The sequence below is a fragment of the Vespa velutina genome, chromosome 20, assembly GCF_912470025.1.
Source record: "Vespa velutina chromosome 20, iVesVel2.1, whole genome shotgun sequence".
NCBI lineage: Eukaryota > Metazoa > Arthropoda > Insecta > Hymenoptera > Vespidae > Vespa > Vespa velutina.
This window is the reverse complement of record NC_062207.1, coordinates 3159450-3184269: the sequence shown is the minus strand read 5'-3', so window position 1 is coordinate 3184269 and position 24820 is coordinate 3159450. Positions and strand designations below refer to the sequence as shown.

The 24820-nt window shown below is 36.8% G+C and overlaps 1 protein-coding gene across 4 annotated transcripts in view; it reads left to right on the top strand.

Moving 5' to 3' along the window:
- Window positions 1–24820, top strand: part of LOC124956111 — a 178293-nt gene continuing 153473 nt past the window's right edge. For 2 of the 4 annotated variants that reach the window (XM_047511508.1, XM_047511506.1), the window contains exons 1-2: window positions 688–1129; window positions 2463–2832. The gene's annotated coding sequence lies outside the window, so the exon portion shown is untranslated. Of the gene's footprint in view, window positions 139–687; window positions 1130–1836; window positions 2393–2462; window positions 2833–24820 lie in introns of those variants that run through there. The other 2 variants (XM_047511507.1, XM_047511511.1) reach the window with 2 other exon arrangements.

The window sequence follows — 24820 nt, the reverse complement described above, 5'->3', positions numbered from 1 at the left end:
ATCCTGTTTGGTTCCGCCACGTGGTACAGTTCCTGGAACGTTGCTTTTGTTATATTGACATCTCTTAATCAGATCTTTAATCTGTGTTTCAGCCATGATCGCAACAAATCGACATCCTGAAAAGTATCTTGCACACAGGTACATTTAACCATCTATAACACTATACCACTGGTTTGTACGATTGGAGATGATATTTTCGAGGGGGTGAAATTACACCCCTGCTAGCGTTAGGATGATTTTGTACGTAATAGTTTTTACGACGTAATAATTGTATAATTATTATTTGTTTCGCACAATGCGAAATAGGATAGATGGGAAATTATGTAAATTATTTCGTAATTATTTTTCACGAATTTGAAGATTTCGTGAACGTAGGCTTGGGAATAGGATGGAAAAGGGTGGGGAAGGGAATTATGACCAAGGGAATGTTATTAGTGGCCGAGGGTAAATGTGTTTTCTCGTATTGTTGTCATGGGGAGAAAGAGAAACGAAACGCTTCGAACTTATCGATCCAGCATTATATTTCCCGCGATTAATTGTCTGGTACTATACCGAGACCGTTCTCCTAGCGTGCATTGACCTTCGTTTGACGTCGGCGTCGTTCGGATGAGCTCGCCTATGCTCGCTGGTAGTGGGGATTCGCGAATTGCAAACTCGCAGCTTTCCACCATTGCTCGCTCCGCTTCCGCCGTGTTTACTTCGTGTCAGTGCATACTCTAGTTGCGTGGTCTATCCTTTCGAATTGTCAAATGCGAGCATCGTTTTGACGTTTCTAAAGAAACGCTTTTTTACCTTCTTTTTCTACCGTTTCTATTGTATTTTTTGTCTCTTCTTCTTTTTCCTTTTCTTCTTTTACTTCTTCTTTTTCTTCTTCTTCTTCTTCTTCTTCTTCTTATTCCTCATTTTCAATGGACAAGTGTTGGAGTTCGTTCGAATTGAATTTTTGATATTGAACCTTTTAATTTTTTTGGTGACCATTTTATCTGTCGCTTTTCACTTTAATAAATGATCGAGAACGAGGGTGATAGAGATAGATAGATAGAAGAGGATTAGAAAGATGGTGCAAATTATCGGATCGATTTGTGCGTGTGTGAACTCACAGTGAAACATTCTGTGCGTGTTTTGAAAAGTGTGTGCACTCTTCTTAAATAATTAATTATTTTTGTTGTTGTATATTTTTTTTTTTTTTTTTTTTTTTTTTTTTTTTTTTATTTTATTTTATTTTATTTTCTCGAACATTGTTCATCGAGATAGAAAATACGACGGGGTTAGAACAGAAGGGTGTGTTTTCGATAGTAGGAGAATCGTGTAGACACGTCGTTCAATTTACCCGCGCAAATTCGAATCCAATCCAAGTACCGTTTAATCCAGAAGGAGAGGTTCAATCGCATCCACTGGGTCGTTGTTCTTACTCGACAATGACCTTGATGTATCTAGGCTACTGTTAGAATTCTCTCGTGTATCATTCGTACATTCGTCTATTTCATTCATTTTCTTACAGTTTCGTACAGCAATTGATTATTTTGCGATAGATTTAACTTGATTCCATTGATTTCTAAAATTTACTTGTAATTAATAGCCTTTATAGATTTCCAATATTACAAAAGATACAACGTTTCGTATTCCATCTCAGTATCGTTGAATTATTTTTCATCGGTTTATACTTGCCTTAAAAATTACAATCTCGAGCATGAAGAATAAGCAAAAATAGCAACTGCTGTAGGATTTTTTTATCCGCGTTCGTTTTATTAAAAAAAAAGAAAGAAAAGTTAATTATCGACCCAACCATTATTGTATAGAATACGGTAAAAGAGAACTTTCAGTGTTTGTAGAATCGAATATCCAACTTGTCTATTTTTTGAATGGAAAACTAGGGTAAAGAATGCAATATTTTTTTTCCCCTATCGGAGATAACAAAGAGCGTAACAGACACGTAATCAATGCATTTGCATCGGTTATGCATTTATCTATCTACGTAGTCCGTCTATACTTATATATACGTATGTATGTATATGTGTATATGTGTGTACGTATCTACACATATCGCATGTAAATTATTTCAAGGGTAGTAGAGCGCGATAGAATTTTGCAACAAGGCGATAATTCGCAATTAAAGTAGGTACTCGACATTGCTGGTCGATGAATTGACTCGTGAAAGCGCAACCACGCGAGAGTCGCTTCGAGGTCCACTGATGGAAAAAAAAAAGTTGCATTTGTCGCTAGGAAATTGGCTTCACTACGCGTATCGAATGATTAATTAATTAACGAGTACTCTTCGTGTCGGTTAATAGAAATCTCATTCGATCATTTCTATGTACGCGATAATATCCAGGAAATTTGATTGATTCGTCCAGAAGAATCCTGTTTAATTTCATCCCCATCGGATAGTCATGTACGTGCACATTATATGTATATGTATATGTATATGTATATACGCACATTGTTTTCTTGTTTTCTTTTAGTTTTATGACTGGTGAATTCCTTTGAAATCCATTTCAAATAGTGAAACGTCGAACTAATTTCAATTATCGTCGTGATATCTGAAAAAAAGACAGTGTTACTGCGATGTCAAAGTGACTGTGATAAACTTTCGAGATATTTCGATATTTTTACTCCGACTGAATTGATCGATTGACTTACTAACTGACTGACTAACTAACTGATTGACTGACACTTGAACTTTAGAGTTTCTTTTTTTAATGAGTGAGCAATGTCGGATAAAAGCAACGTCGTAAAAACAACGGATAATCCAAGACTCTGAAGTTCATTGAAAGGGAAGGAAGAAAGACGGAAATTTCTCCTGAGAAAAGGTCGAAATTGAAAAGCATCGGGGTAAGTTTTCTCATATCTGTTTAATTTTAAAGGGCAGATCGAGTTTTCTATAGTTAATTTCGCTTTGAATTCGCGTTGCATTAAATTTTCTTCGATTTATGACCGCGGACTCGTCGCCTATATTCCTGACGTTTACCAAATAATCACGTTTACCGAACGCTGTTATTCGCATCTGTTATTTTACGCTGAATTACGAGATTGCTCGTAGGAGATTATTGCTCAGCGGCTGCAGCGAATTGTTTCACGTAACAATTGTTCGAAGATCGATTCTCCGTGGCAACGTTTTACCTTTTTCTCTCGCTGATTTTATACATGTGAATATATGCGCGTATGTAGTACACCGGTGTATCAATTAATCAGTCGGAGTGAGAACTCATCAGTTTATAAATTATCATTCTTTTTCGTAGCTACAAAATCACACTCTCGAGTCTATTAAACTAGGTCGATGAAGTTGCAAAGGAAAGATAGTGTCTCGAATTCTCTTTTTAAAACCGTTAGAGACGTGAGATTTAGATGGGATCTTTATTTCTCTCTTTCTACCGTGAAACTTCATCGAAGTATCCTCTACTTCGTCTTTCTTTATCTCTCTCCTTTTTCCCTCTCTCTCCCTCCCTCTCTCTCTCTCTCTCTCTCTCTCTCTTGCTTCCTTTTACGTCTTCTGCTTTGTTGACCTATTTCAATGTTTTTTCTTCTTCTTCTTTTACTTTTTTTTTTATCTCTTATTTTTTTTAAATCCGATCGAGTTTGTCAGTTTTGTTTTGGAAAAAGCGTCGTCGACTTTGCAAGATTGATTTCGTCTTACGTGCAAGGGATAATAAATGGATAAAATGAAAGATATAAAAGTTGATATTAAGTGCGATGAACTTAAGGGAGAAAAACAACGAAATGATGTTTCAACATTTGAACTGAATTATGCCCTATATGAAGATTTTGAAAGGGAAAGGAAGGTGTTAAAAATCACGCCGCTGGCACATTTATCGATGCGTTTGCGATGTACGATATTTAACATGGGCCTTGCTTAAAAAGCAGGAGGTAAAGTTGCTACGCTCGCTGAACGTGCCAAGGCCGTTTCGAAAGAGTTACTGGCGACGCTAATATCTGTAATACCAAGCTCACGATCGTTCTACCATTCCGAAAGCTTTCCCAAAATCTGCTGCCACGGGCATCCTACTGGAAAGCATCCAAGGGATATACCTTAGCGTATCCTCGGCCCTCTCTTTTCCTCCTTTTTCGGAAGTTTTGCGGCGACGTTAAATAGGCCTCAATTTAAGTGAATTTACGATATAGCGTGAATACGAGAAATTTCGATAGTTTTTAAACCGCGACAAAATTCAAATCTCTTAAGATAAATATTCTAATACAATTTCGTTGTACTCCCATTTATATGATATAAAAGATTTACAATCTAACATAACAATTATATGTTAAATATAATGTGATTTAAAGGGAAGTAATGCATGGAACATATCTAAAGCTTTATAATTTCAATGTTGGCGTCATCGAGATGAAAGATTAGACGATCGAACACGTCGACATTTTTCACGACAGCTTTCAACGATGATAAAGTTCGCTGGCTCTGCTTTCTCACGAATATTTTATGACTTCGTCGTCTGGAATGATTTCATCAAATCGTTTTTTTTTCTTTTTTTTTCGTTATCACGTGCAAGAAGAGATACTACTATCTTTGGATTAGGTACATGGGATAATAGGATTTCTTTTTACGGTCGATATTTCGTGAGAGGTTTCATCGTAGACACCGGAAAGTTCTTTTTCTTTTTTTTTTTTTTTTTTATACAAAGAAATAGTATAATCTTCTGAATGAACTTTTTATCGTTAATTCGAATAGTTATATCGCGTGCTGTCGAACGAAGAGTCTCGAGTTAGATACTCATCCCTGTTTTCCGTATTTCGAGAGAGCGAGTTGAATCAGACAATTTTCAGAGAGTTTCCTTCGAAGCTCGAGCAAGTTTTTCAAAGTTGTAGAAAAGCGTTCGACGTGATTTTGCCTCGTCAGCGTTGCTTTCTCTGTACGTAGCAATAGACTGGTTGAATTTTCAGAAGTTTTCGAGGGTAAGAAAAATAGTTGCGATAAATATCCACTTTAAGTCTTCTTACATTCGTAATGAGAGTCTTTGAAATGAAATATTCGATCATGCTTACCCAAAATGTTTTTCAAGATTTTACAGTAAAAGTGTTAAAGTTAGGAAGAGAGAGAGAGAGAGAGAGGGAGAGAGAGCGAATGTGAGAGAGAGAAATCTAGAGAAGCTTCTCTAATTTAATTTTAGTGAATTCCCTTACGACAAGACCACAAGAGAGAAGACTCCTGAAATTCTCTTGGTGACATGAGGCCAATTCCGGGAAGTGATCATCAAGTGGACACGACAAACATATGCTTTTGAATTTCCTGGCTGTCCCATTCTACAAATAATACTGCCATCGAGCATCTTCTCTTTTCACTGAGCTTTGATCATTGGGGTCGAGCTTTTCAAATACCGGGAAAGCATCATTTCTTTTGGAATATTCGATTTATCGACATAAATTAAAAAAAGACCCTTTTGAAGAAGAAGTACCGTTATGATTCTTGTTTTATTCATCATTTTCCCGTAATGTTGAACAACATTTTTCAAATCAAAGTAATCGACTCTCTTTCTTTCTCTGTCTTCTTCTGCAACTGCTTTGAAATGTACGAATTTTCATTATACGTAAAGCTTGCAGCTTCCGAGTGATCTTTGTTGAATAGGAAATCATTCCTTTTCTCTCTCTCTCTCTCTCTCTTTCTCCTTCTTCTATTTTAATCTCTTCGAAGCAAGAACATCTTTACTCTCAACTTCTTTCTTCTCCCAACCGCAACACTTTCCTCGAAGAAGCTCTCTTGCACATTCACTTTGAAAGTCCAACGTTCGAGATAGTTCCTCCCTTCGTTTTACCTACGTCGATTTCGAAGCAATTTTCAGCGAGCTTCCGGTAGCTCGCGACTTTTCCTATCTTCATTCGACCACTACGTCGACTTCTCTAGGGAACTTCTTCTTCAACCTCTACGATCGCACTGAATTACCAATGAACATTCTGATCACGTGCTTTTTCCCTGCAATGAGAATGAGTGAAAGGGAAATAGAAAGAGAGAAAAAGGGAATGAGAGAGAGAGAGAGAGAGAGAGAGAGAGAGAGAGAGAGAGAGAGAGAGAGAGAGAGAGAGAGAGAAAGAGAAGGCGATAGGAGAAAGGGATGAATCGAACAAATAAAAAGAGAGAAAAGAAAAAAGAAAAAAAGTTGGATGAAAAGTTAGCTAGTGATGGTAGGTTTTAATTCGATCGCCGGTCTCTCCTATACAAGCTTTGTATTTTTTTTTCTTTTTTCTCTCCACACTTCTTTTTTTATTTATTTTTTTTTTTTTATCGAAATGCATGAGCTTTTAAACCTTCTCTCGTAAATCGGTCGGTACTCGCGGTATGATTTTTTTTCTCATCCGATTATTTTATTTCTCGCGCGTTCATTTCAAGCTAAACCTTGTACGTTTTCTATATAACGATTACAAGATATTTAAAATATTTTGAAATAAATAATCGAATACATATATTATAGTAAAATAGTAATTTCATTTATTTGTCTTTTTTTTTTTTTTTTTTTTTTTTTTTTACAAAAAGGACAAATCATAAAGAAATATAAATCAAGATAAATACGATGTAATAACAATGAGAAAAAAGAATAGAAAAATTATACATCGAGCAAAGAAAAGGAACAAGATAAAAAAATTCAGGAAAGGATTGAAAATGGCTTGGATGCAGTTACGCTCGTTATCCTTGAGATTCATTCAAGGTAAAATAGGAAAATAGTGCGATAGTGATGGTGTTAGTGGTGGTGGTGGTGATGGTATTTCGAGACTCGCTTCGTGGGATGCAAGCCTCGACGGAAACGAATCGATCTACCAGTTTTGCGGCGAACCTGTCGCTGTCTGTTTTGTTTTCATCGTTAACGTTGTCGTAACGTTACATTGTGGTTGTTTTGTTATTATTGTCGTTGTTGTTACATTCTTCCGTTGTTATTATTAGTTCTATCGCAGAGACGTTTTCGTTTCAGAAAGAAGCTGGGAAAAGGTGGAATAGAGAGAGAGAGAGAGAGAGAGAGAGTATCGACTTTTGAACTTTGGATATAAAGCTCGAGTAAAGAAAGAAGAGAAGAGTACTCTCGCGAATATATTCGATGCGCTTTTCGCGTGGCTATGTGAGGGATGTTACAGGGTAGGAAGAAGAGGGTAGTTCGATCGATAAATGGACATTAATCACGTAAGATTAATGGCATGACGTTTTCGACGAATTTATGCTGGATAACGCATTTACCCGTTTGCCGACGACGAGTTCGCTGGTATTATCTCTTGGAGAGATGTATGTGTATGTCTCTCTCTCTCTCTTCCTCTTTCTCTTCCCCTCCCCCTCTCTCTCTTCCTCTCTTTACGCATAGGGGATGGTAGTAGTATTGGTGGTAGTGGTGGCGGCGTCGGTGGTTCGATCGAATCGATAATTGGCGGAAAGTGAGCCCCGGGTATATCGACACCCACGACTGTTCATTAAGTATTTATTACATATCGAGTAGGTCGCATTGTTCTCGTGCTCTCTCCTCTATTTATTGTTACCATCGCATGCACATATAACGTGCATATCTATGTGCGTACTTATGTACAATGCGCTCGCGCGCTCGCACGTATTATATCGTGGTTAAATCTGTGGAATCATAATCTCTTAATAATGACACTATTTCCTGATAACAGGTGGTTCAAGAGAAACACTGAGAATCTTTATGAAGTATGTCCCCTTTCAGGTGAACAAATTTTATGTTTCCTTCACTACCATATTTTAATTACATTCAATTGACGATGCTCGGAATATATAGAATGTTTTTAATTCCATAAAAAATACGACACGTAACCTTAAATATTTTAATCATTTTCTTTTATTTTTAGAAGGAGATGGGAAAATGGTGACTTTATTTCTTTCGTTTTTGGATCGTCGAAAGTCCACTTTCGTGTTATGAGCAACATTTTCCCTTTTATCGCACTCTCCTCGACGTTTTCGTCGTCGTCGTCGTCGAAAGCCTATTTTTCAGTGATAAACATCAGTGATGCCTTTTTCGCGGTTCCTAGCACGCGAGGCACGTCGACATAAATGACACTTTTCTCACGAAGCGTTTCGAACCCGTGGAATCCCATAAGGCGCTTAACCTTTCGACTTTCATCGCTATTCCAGGCTGGTGCATCTCTTACATGCCGCCCACGGCATTTCTTCCTTTTTCGGACGAACCCTTGACTCTCGTCTCACGACGCGGACGCCACCCTTCTTGCTCTTAGTACTCTTATCTTTTCATCTCGTTATCACGACCGTTTTAACCTTTTTTAACGCCTTTCTTTGAACCCTTGCTTCTTAATCTTATCATTATTTTTAATCTTTTATTGATTCGATGAAAAGAGAAATGTTTGAGTGTATAGTAAATATTATATCGTAAATTCTATACGTATATGTATATATATATGTGTGTGTGTGTGTGTGTGTGTGTGTGTGTGTGTGTGTGTGTGTGTGTGTGTGTGTGCGTGTGTGTGTGTATCTGCAGAATAAAGTAGGTCACTCAAATATTTTTTACAAGATTTACTTAGTTTTATATCTTCTTTTTAACATGAAAAAAAAAGTAAAAGATATTTGGGTTAAGTCTTTCATTCTTTTTGTATATCATATTCTTGTTAAAAAAATAACATCACCCGATAAAATATTAGATAGATAATACCTATTGATTTATGCAGGATTGGCAAAAGCAGTCAACGTGTTAAACAACAAGAGCAGAGAATGTTGGTCGTTTCAACGGTAAAACCCCAACGGAGTTTTCATGCGTCGAATAACGTGATGCTAGAATACAATAATCGTGCTTTATCATACTGGTTTAGCAAGAATGAAAATTAATTCAACGTGTGGTTTCCCTTCGACCGAGTAGAATTCGGAAATTATTCTCTCACACATCATATCTATTTTTTTTTTTGTCATTGCCATTTTTCTTTTTTTCTTTTTTCTTTTTTTCTTTTTTTATTTTTTCTTTTCTTTTCTTTTTCTTTTCTTTTTTTAATAAATTCCAGAGAGTTCTCAAGCCCACATTCGCGTGGCCACGACGGTGGTCTTCGTGCGGTCGCATCAGCGGCCATTGCGTGGAATATCCGCAAGGTCGATGGAAGAGAGAAGGGGGGTAAGCGGAAAGTTTAATTAAAAAAGTGCCAACGCTCGCGACTTTCACCCTTCGAAAGTTTTGACTCTCGCACTCTGTTCGCGAAACGTTCCACCTGTTCTTTTTATTATTTTTTTGTTCGAGTTCTCTTCTATAGTATCTTTTTACAATAATTCTTTGCTATATCTTTCCTTCGTTTCCTCCTTTTTTTTTTCTTTCGTTTTTGTTACTTCTCCTCATTTTGTTTTTTTTGTTTTTTTTTCGTTTTTTTTTCCTTTCTTTTCTTTTCTACTCACTTTTCTTCTCTTCGTTTACCACGTTGGCTATGATTCTCGAGGCTGAAAATCGTTCGTCCAGAACAGAAATTCTCTTTTCTCTTCTCTCGTTTTTTTTTTCACTTTATTTCTTTGCTTTTTCTTTTTCTTTTTCGTTAGAGAGTTCGATAGACGCTAACGAGTACCGCGGTTAAATTTACGATTCCCGTTGATTAAACGTAGTCCACTAATTTGAAAACCCTCTCAGCCGGTACTCTTCGATTTACGTTCTTTAAACGATCGTCTCGGCGTTCACCATCGGCCTCTCGAAGGATTTTTATCGTTAAATGGCACGCGCTACTCTCTTACCATCGATCCGTCTCGGCTTTTCGAACTTTCTCTATCTCGATAAGTCTTTCCTCGTGTCGAACGACGATCGTTTCACCGGCAATTAATTCTCTAAACAAATAACAACGATATATATATTACCACCGTTGGTTTAAAACACTAAAAACACGTAAATTCGTACAGAAGGTATTTCATTTAAAATCGAATACTTGAATATTTCTCTTTGATCGTTCGATATGAAACCAATTCTACAGAATAAAAAATTGCATCGATTCGATTAAATTATTTCACAAATTGTTTATAAAAGTTTTTTAAGTTTTTTTTTTTTCAAGTTGCCAAGTATTGGTTATCTCGAACTAGCTAACGTTAGATATTGTCCACGAGAAGTATTATTAAAATATGAGCGCATTCGTCGTGTTTGACTTGCAGAACGTAAAGTTTCTCGGATACTGGAGATTGTTTGCATATGTCGGATATATTTCACATGGAAAGGATTGGAAAGAGAAAGAGAAAGAGAAAGAGAAAGAGAAATGAGGCAGAGGAGGTGGGGAAGGATGAGGAGAGGGTTGGGGAAGGTTGGGAGGTGATGTACCGTTGAACGAGTTAAAAGCAAACTATATGATTTGACAACTGGGTTAGGTATACCGATGAAAGTAACGAGTTACGATATTACTGAAGTTTCTCTCTTTCTCGCACACTCAAGTACATGCTTCGTGACATCTATATCTTCCTTTCTCTATCTGCTTTTATATTTCGCACATTGTTCGACGCGACTACGGAATACCAACGAACAAACTCGGTTAGAAGCATTCGTATGTACTTGTAACTCGCAAATGGAGATGGATTATTTAAGTCGCACGCTCGTTTCTGCTCCTCTCTCTCTCTCTCTCTCTCTCTCTCTCTCTCTCTCTCTCTCTCTTTCACTGTTTTTTTCTCTTTCTATTTTGCTTTACATTCGTTTACAACCTACAGTAGGATTTTTCAAGTTTTTCGAGATGTTTTAAAGTATGCGATGAGATAGTTATAGCACAGACTCTTATCGATCGTAAAATATAATTGTAAAGTGCGATGAAACAATGTATGATCCTGAAAAACGTAGGAACGTCAGGAGGAGATGGCCTTTTCCCAGTATCCTTCCATTATTTTCAACTTAAGCCGACGTCGAGAGTGCCGCGTTGTTATATTTATGTCACTAAAAATTGAGAAGGGAGAGATCGAACGAGTGCACGGGACGAATACAAAGGAGAGCTTGCAATTTCGCTGATGGTAACCGTAGGTCGGAGATCGCCTAAAAGCTCGGCTCGTAGATCGTAGCATGTATAAAAGCATCTTTTCGTATATAGTACACCTCTACCTATACATGCATGTTAGTATTACATATCGTCTATATATGTATGTGTGTATGTATGTATATATGTTAGGGGAACAGATAAATCGATAGTGAAGTCGTACTTTCTATCAAGTGAATTGGATAAAAGATCCAAACTTTTGGATCAAGCTTTAAATAGAATTTGATATTAAAATCGAAACTAAATTTTATTTAATAGAAGAAAGTTTAATTGTTTTAATTAATTAAGTAATCTCTTTGACAAGATCGAAAGATTGTAATATTTCATGATCTTTTATCCATATCATCAAGATCCATATTTCTCTTTTTCATAAATTCGTTCTAAATTCATCGTGATCGACGGTGAAAATATAGAAAGATGTTTATTACTACGATAAATGCCTGGCCTAGATACGTGCACGTCTCGTTTCTCGTACGATAAACGAGACTGACGCGTGTCAGGATTTTATCCTTCCTTTTCTTCCTCTTCGCTTCTCTTCCCATATCACTCTCTCTCTCTCTCTCTCTCTTTCTCTCCCTCTCTCTCCCTCTCTCTCTCTCTCCCTCCCTCTCTCTCTCCTTCTCCTTTCGTTTATGTACACGCTAGTTCGCTTACCTTTTACTTTCTCAACGTTATATGTAGGTATGTACCTACATATTCCTTTCACATGCAGCCCCGTCATTTTACGATGCAACGAAAGCACAATTGTTCCGTCGGTCTGATTACCGGAGGATGAGATTTTTAGTGGAATCGAAAGACACGTAACGAGTGTTTCTTTTTCGCGTATATCCCCAACGCGATCGTTGGATTTATTCGGATCATACATAGTGACGAATATCTTTAAATCTTTCGATAAAAATGTTTAGATATTGAAACTTTTGTCTTTTCATTTGAAAAATATTTTCTTCGTATATTTATATCAAAATAAGTCTCGTAAAATTGATCGTTGCAAATTTTTACCTTTAAATTCTAACGATATGACTTTTTCTTTGGAATTGCGTGACTAGAATCACTTTTCGTGAAATGTCGAACGTGTAGGTACATTGTTTTCTTACGAGCGAATAAAAGGGTTTGGGGGGTGGATGGTTGTAGGGAAGCGAGTGTATATAGAAAAGGGATGGAGGACTTTCGACCGTTACTCCAACAACATCGTCGTTATCGTAGTCGAAAGCTTCGAACTTCCTATCGTGGGTAGGTTCTTATTAGACGCGAAGTCAAGTAACTTTCGGTTGTAACGCTTGCTTGGAAGTTCGTAGCTCTGATGCAGTTAAAAGTTGGTTGGATAGTGAGAGAAAGAGAAAGAGAGAGAGAGAGAGAGAGAGAGGGAGATAGACAAGAGAATGGAAGGGTCAGGTGGTACAAAATGACGCCATGACCAAACTTATAAAATTCTTTATATAGTACAAAGTCAATTGAGAGAAATTGATTTACATCCCAGTTATTTAAATCTCACGTAAGTAAATTACATGTGTTTCTATATACTTTTTATTACTCTTGCATATATTTTTTATCTCTCTTTCTCTTTTTTTTCTTTATCGCATAAAAATTATAACGTTGTAACGTACGGAAACATAAAATCGCATGGCTTGATTCAGTATAATTTTCACCATCGGTAAAAACATAAGCAGAAACAAGCCTTTTCCGGTCATTTCTGACTTCTATGCCGTAGACATTTGCATTTGAAATCGGAGATGAGTTGAGTTTGTATAAAGCGTTGCCTCGTTCCGGCGCTAACTCGAAACATTCCTAGCTTCTCCTTGCATTACATGAAGAGACGACGTGTGAAGCTAGAAAGAGAGAGAGAGAGAGAGAGAGAGACAGACAGACAAACAGAGAGAGGGAGAGAGAGAAGGATTGAAGCAATTGAGAGTACGAGAGAGAAAGAGGGTGACGAGAGAACTTTTCGGCTATTTGCTCATTCTATCTCCCTTTTTCTCTTTCTCTCTCTCCTTCCCTTTAACTTCGACGATAGAGAAGAGATGAAGGAGGAGCACGCTTCTCATTGTTTGGTCCTGGAATGGATGCGAGCTTGATGGAATACAAAATAGAGACGTGACCTACCTCGATCGGTGGTACCGAAGTAGTGAAGGATACTACCAAGGAAATAGAGAGAAAGACAGAGAGAGAGAGAGAGAGAGAGAGAGAGAGAGAGAGAGAGGGAGAGGGAGGAGAAATAAAGAAAGGACTGCAGAAGAGGGGTAGTCATAGCGAAGAAAATGGTGGCTCGAAATAAATAAAAGGGGTGGAAAGTGTAGTGCTCTCTTGGAGACTAGAAATGGTGGGAAATAGAAAGAAGTAGATATATACATATACATAGAGATAGAGAGAAAGAGAGAGAGAGAGAGAGAGAAAGAAAGAGTGCATGCTCTATCCTCTCTTTTATCTATTGTTCGAACCGCAAGAGCACATCTTTAATGGCGTGAAGTTCCGCCGGTAGTAGCCTTAGGGTTGCCGAGTTTTATCGTGGCATAGTCATCGACTTTTCGCAGCAATTTTTGAGAAGCTTCTACTTTGGACAACATTTTTCTCTCTCTTCCTTCCTATATGTATGTATGTACGTATATATGTTATATATGTGTTGAAAGTCAGAGTGAACGAGTTCGTATACGTGCGTAAGTGTTAACCTTAGTCATTTTGCTTCTTCCAAGCTTGCTCTCAACGTCATCGTATACGGGGCTCACTTGCTGCTCGCCTTTTGCCACGAACGTAGCCGACGTCGTCGCCGTCGCCGTCACCGTCGTTGTCCTTTGTCGCCATTCTTGACGTGATTGCCTCGTCGTCGTCGTCGTCGTCGTCGTCGTCGTCGTCGTTTTCCCCTGCCTTACGTTTTACGATGGACGGCCAGTAGTCCAAAGTGATATGACGTCAGCTGTTTCTTTTGTTGTACGTCAAGCAGTTAAAGTTGACCGGTAACATGTGGCTTCCCTTTTAGATTTCTTGATTTTGTTATTATGAAATTTCATGCTGGATTTGTTTATATCTAGGAAAAAAGAAAAAAAATCATCTCATCATTTTAATTCCTCTTCCCTTTTCGATTCGTAGAAACTTCTTTAATGATTTTCTTTTGCTTCGTATTTTGTTGCGGTCGGTACGTGATTTAATATTCCATCTGTGAACGACTCCAAATAATTTCATTTGCGTTAGGATCATGGGTAATCAAATTCGCTTTTGTAAAGTGTTATCCTACCTGCCAATCAGGATCATGTCTTCTTCTTTCCGGCGATCCGTTTGCCGATAATTTTAAATCAATTAAACTTTCGGATAGAGATCGTCCGATCGTTTCGATAAATACGTAAATTCGTCTTTAATTAATTCGAGTTTTTAACGAACTTTTATTATCCATTTTGTTTTTATCTTTTTTCAGCCGATTCCTTTTTTTTTGCAATGAAATTCGTATCTCGATGGAGTGTTAGATTAGAACCCAGAGTAGAATTTTGAGAAGTCTAGTATATTCACGTAAATTCGCGACCTTGACATTTTTGTTAGATTAAGCCATTAACAAGCGCTAGTTCTCTCTCTCTCTCTCTCTCTCTCTCTGTCTCTCTCGGAAGAGTCCAACTAGAAAATTGTATTATTCCAGCCGGTAAGAGTTGAAATTTTCCCTTACCTCTCGTTTTTCATTGCGCCATTACACCGCTTATTTTCGTTTACGGAATTATTCATCAACGCGGAAACGTATATCTCTCCTAGCCTCTGTCTCTAATTCGAAGTGGAAGACGGAAAATTCAGAAAATTCGTTTGCGCGAGACACGAGCCTCGGTCTTTCCGCCACTCTTTCAACTAATGAGTAACGAAGAGATAGAGATAGAGAGAGAGAGAGAGAGAGAGAGAGAGAGAGAGAGAGAGAGAGAGAGACTCGATGGTCCTCTCGCTGCTTCGCAAATAAAATTAAGTTTCCTTCTGATGGCTACATCGAAAGCGTTAGACTGTATTAGCGGTACATTAGTCTCGAAAAGGTAGCATAACTGTGGATATGTAAGATTCACGAAAAAATGTCACGATTAAACTATAATTTCGAAAAAAATATCAAATCTTTTTTTTTTTTTACTTCGTATGATTCTTTCTTTGAAAGGATATTCTCTTATTTTTTTGTATAACCAAATTGTTAGAATTTCGATAATTGTGCCGGGCGAATAATTCGAGAACAAAGGCCTTCTACATTAATCCCTTTTCAAAGCAAATTGTGCCTTTCCCCAAGCAAACCTGTTATGCATTCAATTGGAAACTGGATATTCACAAAGTAACAGTAATAATTTGACTTTGATTATACTATACATTATCTCATGATATTATTTCCGACTAATTAACACAGTGCGTGTAAGTGATTTTTAATTTTACGTTTATTCTTGTTAATTGTAATTGAATAATATACTATCTTCTTTATCCACCGTTCATTAACATTTGACATCTATTTATCATTTTCTCATATTTTTTTATCCTTCATGACAAAAATTAGATTACTTATTTTGTTTCCAATTCATATAGAGATGGGAAAAAAAGAAGGAAAAAAAGAAAAAGAAAAAAATGATAATTTGAAAAATCGATCCCACGAATCATAAGTACTTGAACCGATTTTTCGAAATTATCTTCGAGCTCGTGTACATCCACGATATTTCTGCATATGCGGCGAGGTAAATGCGGTACTACGTAGAGAGGAGAAAAGCTTTTGGAAACGAGGTGAAGCATTTCGAGAGCGCATCGCTCTCGTCGTTGCTGGAATTTTCGGTTGGCTTTTCTCGAGGACACGTTCAGGTTTATTCGCTTTATATTCGCCTTCCAACTCGCTAAATTATTGAATTCATTTCTACAGAAGCTTCCGGACTAATTTAAACGACCTCTCCTACTTTTCTGTTCCTATTTCTCTTTCCCTCTCTCTCTCTCTCTTTCCTCGTTTCTAACGCCCAAGGCGATCCTCTATCCGTTTCCTTCTTGGATTCTTCTTCGTTCGCTATCGCTCTCGTCATTTTCCTTAACTCGACGACTCGCGTTAAAGGCATCGCCTTTCTTGCCCTAGGCACCATGAGTTTTTCCACGTCTAAGTCTCCTCGGGGAAATATACTCTGACTTTTCTTTCTTTCTATCACTCTTTTTTTTACCTCTCTTCTTTCTCTCTCCCCCTCCATCATTCTCTGACAAGACTTGATAGAACACATAAGAAATGTATGATAAATCTCATCTTGTCGTCGGTTGTATCGAGTTAATCAATTATTTAGCATAACCACATAGTTTGTCGACGATTTACACGTTAAACATTCACGAAAGATCTCTTTTAAAATAAAATAAAAATACTATATAGTGATATTGAAAATTGGAAGAGAAAGGGAGATAGAGGAAGAAAGAGAGAGAGAGAGAGAGAGAGAGAGAGAGAGAGGGAGAGAGAAAGAGAAGATTTTTTTTAAATAATCTCGGTTTTTTTTTAAACTTATCGCGTTCAGGACGAGTTATATGTATTTTTAAGGATTTAGGAAATTTGTAAGATCATTTTATGAATTCGGTATTGTTTAATCGCTAAAGCCCTAAAAATATTTTTCAGGTCGTTTTATTAATATCATCGAAGATCGTGCTCTTCTGTGAATTTATTTTTCCTCTTTCTCTCTCTCTCTCTCTCTCTCTCTCTCTCTTTCTCTCTCTCTCTCTCTTTCTCTTTCTCGTAAGAGCATGAGTTAACGAAGGAAAGGCAAACGGGTCTAGCTTGATCCAGTTTATTCGACTAATTAAATTTCACAGCTCTTTGGCCTCCTCTCTCTTTCTCTTTTTCTCTTTCTCTTTCTCTTTCTCTCTTCGTCTTTCTTTACACACGTTGAACCACCGTTATCAATTTCCAACGTCGTTCGAAGCGAAGACACGAGGAAAGTGGGAAGGGTTAGCTTGGGGTGTGAGAGGATGTTCGTGGTGTGAAAATTACGATCTCACACGGGTATCTCCTTGTTTTTCCTCGTGCTTCGAACACCAAACTTGCCCTTCGGCTTTGAACTCATTTCTATGAGAAAGGGAGAGAAAGAGAGACAGAGAGAGAGAGAGAGAGAGAGAGAGAGAGAGGGAGAGAGATTCCATCGAATGAGCACGTGAGCGTAGCCGTATAAATACGTTCGTTAACGCGATGTAAGAAGTTAGCCGTGGCAAAGGTGAGCAAGCGCGAAAACAAGATTGAAACTCCCAACGAAACGTCGTGTAAATTCATTACAGTACCTACGTACACATACTTAACTCATCCCCCCTAATATACACATACATCCATACATACATGCACACCCATCCATTCTAAAGTACAGTTACATACCATCGTGAAGCCTCGATTTTTATTCTTTTGAAGAAATACCAAGCCGTGTTCGTGTTCGTGGATGAAGGGATGCTTTGACATCACTAAAAGGCAACCGTAACGAGTAGTCTGCTGATACCTTTTCTCTCTCTTTCTCTCTCTCTCTCTCTCTTTATCTCTTTCTTTTTTCCGTCGTTGAATTTACCTTTGAATTTCGTAGCTTTGCCCGAACACCGCTCGGAGATGCGAGAAAAACGTTTCTCTTTACCTTTCTGAAATTCTTTTGGGAATTCGTAGATATATAACCATGATCGCTAGTAGTTCTTTTTTGTCGATCGAAAAATTTGTTACATTTTCTCATTGATTGATTGATTGATTGATTGATTGATTGATTGATTGATTGATTGGTTGATTGATTGATTTATTTATTTATTTATTTGCAAGCAGCGATGGAGAACAAAGATCAACAGTGGAAAGGGGAATGAAATTTGAATATTTAATGAAATCGTCCAAGATATAGGGATGAAAACTGTTTAATATTCAGGAGAATTGAACGCATATGTACATTCGTCTGAATAAATCTGATTCGAGTTCATGAAAAAAAGTTATGATAAATTTTGTCCGGTCTCGTTCTTCTCTTTTGCTTTTTCTTATTCTTTACCTTCGGTATTAATAATTCAATCGCACGAAATCATGTTAATGAATTTTCAAGTTAATACTTGGCCAGGATTAACAAGTGAGTGTTAAGTTAGTTATCAGAAAGTTCTTTCTTAACATTAGCCCAAGTAATATTCTTATCTGAAATTCCCAAGGTTCTTCTTTATCTTAACCTTCTTCCCCCCATTTCTTTTTGAGAAAGAAAGAGATGAACCGCGAAGAGAGAACCAGAAGGGCCAAGAAAAGAAAATGGAGAAAAGTCAGGAGCGTGTTCTTCTCGAGAGGGTGCTTTCCAATTTCGCGGACGTTTCGTCGCGTTGAATCGTCAAGCAGCGAAAGTTTCATAGTCCCAGTTCAGGCCGGACTATTTCTCATGTCCAACCCTATTCCTTTCTTTTATTTCTTTCTTAGATTTCGTTCTCCTCCTCCATCTACTTTTCCCCACGATCCCAGTTTTCTCTTTCCTCATGGAGTATCTTTGGAAACATATCAGGGATTCTCGAGTGTATCGACTTTAACGATTCTTACCTTGGACTCTTGAAAATCTATTCGACAAACTTGCATGTATGCGTGAGATAGGATATTTCCACTAGGAAAGTTCTTGATCGATTAGACCAAAGGGGTGAGAGAGAGAGAGAGTTCAGAGAATTCGAAAGTATGCCTCTTCCCTTGTGCTTTTCGATCCACCTTCTCTCTCTCTCTCTCTCTCTTGAAGCTATCATTTTATGTCGAAAAGTAAGTTGTATGTGTCTGTTGGCCTTCTCTTTTCTACTCATTCTTCTTCATCTTCCTTCTTTCTCTTTCTTACGCCGTACTTTTCGTTCAACATCCTGATCCCCTCCTAAAGGATTACTCTGCTTCGTTTCTCTCATTGTTTCGAGGATAGTTACGACGATAGAGTCGCGTTTTCCAAGTTTCTAGTTCTGATACCAGTCGAGAGAGACGGATCGTCGAAAGACCAGAGGATCTATCGTTGAAGTATTCTTGAGTTTATAATAGTTACTTTCTTTACTGAGAGATATAAAAGTTGAGAGTAACGAAAATAAAGATATATATATATATATTTATATATAATACATATTATAAATATGTTTAAAAGTAATGTATGCATTTTGTTTATGACTCATAGGACTAATACTATTTCGTTTGGATTGTAAATGTAAGAGTATTCGTGCCATAGGAGAATACGGAATTGCCTTGCTAAGTATATGTCACAGAAACACATACACACCCATACACTTCCGCACTGTTCTCCGGACATCGATCGTTACCTTGGACCAATGGATACGTGTGCTATGCTACCAAGGAGAAGCGTTAATCAGGTCGCTTCTCCGTGCAATTCTAGCTACCGAGAGCGTTCAATTCCCGTGTGAATTGTTCCTGAGGTACGGCTAATACAATGCAAACTATCGGAGAAGATGCGGAGGAAACGGGTTGACGCGCCCAAAAGCTTCGAGTTCATGTATCAAATTTGAAGCAAAACCATTTAAAGCTATCAAAACTTATTCTCTTTATCTTTCTTTTTGTTTTCTCTCTCTCCCTCTCTCTCTCTCCATATATATGTGTATCCATATATATATATATATATATATATATATATATGTTTAAACTCTTTGTAGAAAGGTACGCTCCATTATTTATTATAAATTTTTCACTATATAAATGTTTGATTTATATATGGTTGGATATATTTTATACTTAATTATTTTATCGTTAACGGATCATAGAAGAATATTTTTCCATGAAATTTTCTTTTCATGATGATATTGGAAATTTATTGGTTCTCTCTCTCCCTCCCTCCCTCTCTTTTTTATTCTCTTTTTTCCCCGTAATTTCATCTTCTTCCTTTACGCGTAAAAAAATGTTCCGAGCGAACTCGTACTCATCGAAAGGACGGATAAAACGAAAGCAAATCCTTTTTTTTTATTAATCATTAATTAAAGAGCATGCTGATGTTTGGAACACGATATTATTACTCCGCTGTGTATTCGCTTTATCGTGATTTTCTTCTTTTTTTCTCTTCCTCCCTTTTCTATCCGGTCTTTTTTTACTTTTTTTTTTCCTTTTTTTTATATAGTATCAGGAGCAAAGTCCTGTTCGACAAGTCGTGAAATTTTTAGCCGATGAAAATCCGACGTTGCGGATCGAAAATAATTCATGCGTTAATATAGCGTATAGAAGCTACACTCGCATATTCATCAAATATATGATATGTCAATTGGATCGAGAAAATGATTCGAAATATTTTTAATTCGACTTACCTTTTTTTCTCTTTTTTCTTTTTATAGCAAACGAACATTTACATATTCCTTATTACAATTTTATCAAATTATGTCGATACCCAATTAACATGACATTTCTCATAAAAATTCTTTCGACGAAAAAGAGTATTTTGTGTGTGCGCGTGTGTGTGTGTATATATATATATATATATATATATACATCAAAACAGTTATCAAAAGTATAGAGAGGAAAACACGTAACGGAGATATACGTACGTACGAAGAGGATGAAGGAAAGGAAGATAATAAAATATAGGAGAGCAAAGGTTACGTTTCAAGAAAAAAAGTGCATCTTACGCGTAGCGTAGTAATCAGGATGCCAGTAGAAGAGTCTCGATTGGAATTGGCCGGGTTTAGGGATCATTAGTAGACGTGCGCAGATACACGTAGGTAGATGAGTAAGCTGATTGGATTTATCGGATCGGCGAATTGCCAACGGAGATTGCTAAGAGGAAGCAGTTCTCTTTCATTTCCTGTTCTTATCCGCTTCTTCTTCGTCTTTCTCTCTTCCTCTTCCTCTTCCTCTCCCTTTGGCTCTGTCTCTTCTCCTCTTCTTCTTCTTCTTCCTCCTCTTTTTGTCGATTGGTTTTCTTTCGTTGTACACTTCTTTCTCTCTTTCTCTCTCTCTTTCTCTAACTCTCGTCTCTTCTTGATTTTTTTCTCCTCGTGGACTCTCGATAAAAGTTCAATAAACCCTCCAAAGTCGTCGTAATCCCCTGCACTACCGATAATCCTGAGCTTCTGTTAATTTATTATTCGTGGAAAAGGGTGATCAAGGTAGCAAAGAGAAGCAAGCAAATCGAGTATCGGCTCGTTCTTTCGACGTTTTGCACTTTCCGCTTAGCTATCTTGGATATTGTTCACGATGAAAGAATAAAATAGTTGTATAAGAAAGCGAAATATCCTCTGGTTAATCGTAATTTTTCTTTTTCTCTCTCTCTCTCTCTCTCTCTCTCTCTCCCACTTACTACTTTATTTTCTTTGTTCTCTCCTTTCTCTATTTATTCTTGCTTGGTTTCTTTCTCCTGGGACCGTATTAAACTTTCGTGTGTGTCCTGTAGGTCGGATTTTTACGAGTAATCGAAATACTTTGTCGTAGGAATAAAATATTGCGTTGGATATGTTCTTTATTTTATCAGTAATATCTTTGAAAATTTATGGTTGCATGTTGTTTCATACATGTATGTACATGTAGGAGAGAATTTTTTTCTTTTTTTATGGCTTATTATTTATTCATACCATCTTGATAAAGGTTCATTGAAAATTTAATAGAAAGTATTTTAAACGCTAATTTTATCGAAATTAATTTTTTTTTTTATGCAAATTCATATTATTTGATATATTGATTGAATATTTTAGTAGAATTTTTTATTTATGTTGTTCACGATACATGATTATAATTCGGTAGATAATTTTAGGCAAATGGACATACACAAAATTATGTATTCTCTCGTTTGTATTTCTATAGTCATAAGCACGACTCTTTATAAGCATCATTTTTTTTTGAAACCACCAACTTCCAAGTTTTTACACCCTCGTAAACTAGTCCGAGTTATCTCAGTTTCCTCTACCATTTTGTGTCCTTTTCTTTCCCTTTATTTCTCTCTCTCTCTCTCTCTCTCTCTCTCTCTCTCTCTCTGCCCCTCTTTCTTTCTCGTTTTATATTATACAAACGTATATCCGTGCATATTACAAAACAGTTTTATTATTTTTCCGCGGAAAGAAATAAAAATGAAAAAAACAGAGAGAAAAATCGGACAAAAAAATTTGTCCGAGTAAAATATGCAAAAATCGAAAGTATCGAAATTAATAATTTTAAGTGGATCGTCAAAATAAATGGTTAAGTTTTTGATCTCAAACTTAAAAGTTAAAAGATCCTTAAAAGAGAGTAGAGATTCTTCTTCTTTTTTTTTTTCAAGTTGTTCTTTTTTCAAGCAATCATGATATCGTAATTACAAGTCGTATAACTAGACTCTCGAATATATAGAATGCTTCCAGTACACGTCGTAAATAATTATTTAGAAAACGAAATTGCATCTTAGCACGAAGGCTACTTTCGGGTCGTTAGTTCATAGATAGGTAGGTATAAGTTACATGTACATAGTTCGATAAGAATCATCGTAGTTTCGTGAAATCGTTCGATTTCGTGCCTGAGAAATAATTGTCAGTAGGAAAGAAACAAATAACAAGGCTATATAACAAGGCGTGCACGCGATCTAGTATCGTAAATTTCTTTTTTGCAACTTCCCCTTCTCTTTCTAGATCGAGCTTATCGAAGATTCGTGGAGTTAGGGTAGTCGATTCTGGCATACATATATTCATTGCATTCTTCAAATCCGAAAAAGAAAATGACGATTTCATTGCTCGTTCACACGCGATTTTCAAATTGTCCGAACATTTCGCGTGCACGGCCAATTAGAGTGTTTTTAATGGTCAAACAAACAACGATGTCGTTTCTCCCTCCATCTCTCCCCTCTTCCCTTTTTATTCTTTACGTTGAATTGGCTCGTATCGACTCGAGCCCGTACAACGAGCTTTTACCATTTCACACGATTTTTCATTCGTTTGTTCTTCAATAAAATAATCACTAGATCAAAATGATACTTTTTATGTCAACCAGAATAAAATTACTCTGTAATGTTATTGTTAATGTGTTTTAAATATTTTTAGATAATTGAATATATATATTCGCATAGAAAATGTTGATGTTAAATATATTATATAATTCAGATTTCGAATGATAATTGGAATATCATCAATAGGTTCTTTAGGTAGAATCTTGAATTGAATGGGCTCGTTTGCCGAGACGAATCATTCGCATAAGTTATCGGTCTGCTGAGTTCCGAAGATGTTTTACCCTCCTCCTCCTCCTCCCATCGATCGAGAAACACGAAAACCACGTATGAAGGAGGACGATCCACGAAAGTCTTCTCATATCTAAGCAAATGACCACGATGAGGGGCCAGACTTGATGCGAGTTACTAGAAAGAGAAGATGGTTATGGTTTGGACGTTACGAGCTAAGAAAAGATAGATAGATAGATAGATAGAGAGAGAGAGAGAGAGAGAGAGAGAGAGAGAGAGGGAGAGAAAGAGAGAGGCTAACGTTTGAGGACATTGTCAGGTTTGTGAGGCAGAAAGAAGAAGACTTGAAAATTCTAGTGTCTTGCTCGACCATCAGAGTGGATCACAATTGGATACTAGGTAGCCTTTTTTAGGTTAGGCGAACACTAAAATTCAGAAGCTATCTTCTACTCTCGAGGGTTTTTGGTATTTTTGATCCTTGGAATTCTATTTTCACGTGGTATATTCGGTACCCATCGAAAGCTTTATTCCTCTATCGCGTAACGCCGGTTTTCTTGTTTTTATTCTCTCCTACTTTTCCTTCCGTTAGACGAATGAAATGAGATCTTGGAGTTCTTTGAAGAGAAAAGGCTCGCGTCGCTATCCCAGTGAAAGATATTCTCCTCTTGATCGTCTCGAGTAACGAAAAACTTTATCATACTTCTTCTAAATGCCAAATTTGTCTTTTCTTTCTGCCTCTCTTTTTCTCTTTCTCTCTCGCTCTTTTGCCAATACACTTTTTATTGTGAAATTATTATTTCTCATACGAATTCGATGCATATAATAGATGTCCTTATGCTTATGCTTTGACGATTATGAATAATTATTATTTTTCTTTTTATGTCAGGTAAAAATACATCTTGTTATCTCTTTAAACTGGTACTCATTCGTTTGTATTTTTTATCATTGTCGTAAGTTTAGCCGTTTAAAGTATTGTGGTAGTAAGTTTGGTATAAATTCACGAGTCAACAGTTTCCTCCGCGAACTCTTCCGCTTGATACAGCGTTTGTTCACTCCCAAGATGCTTGTTTTTATATCGGCCAAGTCGTACGGTAAATCAGTTTCACCCTTATATCGGAGAAACTTAGGAACATAGCTTTTTCTAACGCTTACGACACCTTTCAACATCGAAGATTTCTTGCTTATTATTGTAAAATGATTTTGATATATGATGATCTCTCATCAGGTGATATGTATATAATTTTTTATAAGAATTTTATCTCGTTAATTGCAGTGATTAGTTCTCTCTCTCTCTCTCTCTCTCTCTCTCTCTATATATATATATATATATATATATATATATATATATATATATATATATCTCTTATGTCACCACATACCTTTGCTGTCCACCTCCTATCGCTGTCTCCCTCTTGGATCCCATTGATTTTCAGGATGTTGGACATAGCTCTCGGTGGCTTCCCGCAAATAAACCTAATCACGACTAGAGTGTCCTGAATTGTCAAGCCACTTTCGGGAACAGTCGTGTCAAGCCTCAAATCAGATTAGTGTTCTAATCAATGAAGCGACACTTGTTGACACCACCGAGAATGATTACGATGATCGCAATGATGTTCGTGTTAGTTTGGAATACGTATTAATGTAGTTATTATTTTTCTTACGTAAAATCTTCGATGTATTTTTATTTTGTCTCGAAATTCTTCGAATTTCTTTTATTTTTTTATTTTATTGTATTTCTTATTTTTATTTTTCTTCTCACTTTCTTTTAGCTTTCTTATTTCTTTTCCAATAGTAGATAGTAGTAGTCAAAGGAAAGGAAAAACTGAATCGGAGTTCGGATAAAGCAATAAACGAGA